This window comes from Epinephelus moara, chromosome 22, assembly GCF_006386435.1.
Source record: "Epinephelus moara isolate mb chromosome 22, YSFRI_EMoa_1.0, whole genome shotgun sequence".
NCBI classification, from domain to species: Eukaryota; Metazoa; Chordata; class Actinopteri; order Perciformes; family Serranidae; genus Epinephelus; species Epinephelus moara.
The window spans coordinates 38,306,340-38,308,207 of NC_065527.1; positions in this window are offsets into that span (position 1 = coordinate 38,306,340).

Sequence of the window (1,868 nt, forward strand, 5' to 3'; positions counted from 1 at the left end):
TGAATTAGAAGCGCGGCTCCGCACCATGGAAAACCATTCAGTAGCTGCGGTAGTTAGCCAGCCCCCTGTAGCCGGTGCGGAGCCACATAGCATAGTCTTAGCCTCTGCTAGCGGTCCTCCGGTAACGCCTGTTCAGCCGGGAGGTTGGGTAACCGTTCGCCAGAGGCATAGCTCCAAGCCGAAGCCCACGGCTCACCACCAGCTTGTTCACGTTTCCAACCGCTGAGTTTTATCCTCAGCGACACACCCGCTGAGGATAAAACTCTGGTTATTGGCAGCTCTATTCTGAGGAACGTGAAGTTAGCAACACCAGCGGCCATAGTCAAATGTATCCCTGGGGCCAGAGCGGGCGACATTGAATCAAATTTAAAACTGCTGGCTAAAGCTAAACATAGATTCAGTAAGACTGTTATTCACGTCGGCGGCAATGACACCCGGTTATGCCAATCGGAGGTGACTAAAATTAATATTGCCTCGGTGTGTGTATACGCAAAAACGATGTCGGACTCCGTAGTTTTCTCTGGACCCCTCCCAAATCTGACCACTGATGACATGTTTAGCCGCATGTCATCATTTAATCGCTGGCTGTCCAGGTGGTGTCCAGCAAACGATGTGGGTTTCGTTAATAATTGGCAAACTTTCTGGGCAAAACCTTATTAGGAGAGACGGCATTCATCCCACTTTGGATGGAGCTGCTCTCATTTCTAGAAACCTGGCAAATTTTATTAGTAATTTAAATCCCTGACAACCCAGAGTTGAGATCAGGACTCAGAGTCGCAGTCCTATACTCCTCTCTGAGCTTCTAGTGCAGTTACCCAGCCATAGTTTTCATAGTTTTATACAAACGGTGTCTGTCCCCCGACCACCTAAATTATTTAAATCTAAAATTAAACAAAGAGGAGTTGTGCATAACAACCCCATAAAAATTAAAACCTCTTCTGTGACAGAAAGACAAAACAGGAGAATTAAATGCGGACTGTTAAATATCAGGTCTCTATCGTCTAAAGCAGTGTTAGTAAACGAATTAATTTCAGATAATCATATTGATTTACTCAGTCTCACTGAAACCTGGCTGTGTCAAGATGAATATGTTAGTCTAAATGAGTCCACTCCTCCCAGTCAAAATAATATCCACATTCCTCGAGGCAGCGGCCGAGGAGGGGGTGTTGCAGCCATTTTTAATTCTAGCCTGTTAACCAGCCCTAAACCTAAACTAGATTATAATTCATTTGAAAGCCTTGTTCTTAGTCTTTTACATCCGACCTGGAAAACCTCGCAGCCACTTTTATTTGTTATAGTGTACCGTGCTCCTGGCCCGTATTCTGAATTTGTATCTGAATTCTCAGAGTTTTTATCCAGTTTAGTTCTTAAATCAAATAGAGTTATTATTGTAGGCGATTTTAACATTCATGTCGACATTGATAATGACTCCCTGGCTTCCGCGTTTATCTCATTATTAGACTCCATTGGCTTCAGTCAGGGTGTACATGAACCCACTCATTGTTTTAACCATACCCTCGATCTAGTTCTGACGTATGGAATTGAAATTGATAACCTAACAGTCTTTCCACAGAATCCCTCGCTATCGGATCATTATCTGATTACTTTTGATTTCTTTTTGATTTCTAATTGATTACTCAATTACACGACACTCAGCAACAGTTACTATACTAGATGTTTATCAGATAGTACTGTCGCAAAATTTAAGGAAATGATTACTCCGTCGTTAAATTCAATACCAAGTCCTTCAGTAACAGAGGTTTCCCATACCGACTTTAACCTCTCCCGAATTGATCATTTTGTCGATAGCGCCGTAGGCCCTGTAGCTCCTCTTAAAAAGAAGTTAACAAAGCAAAGAAAGTTCGCTC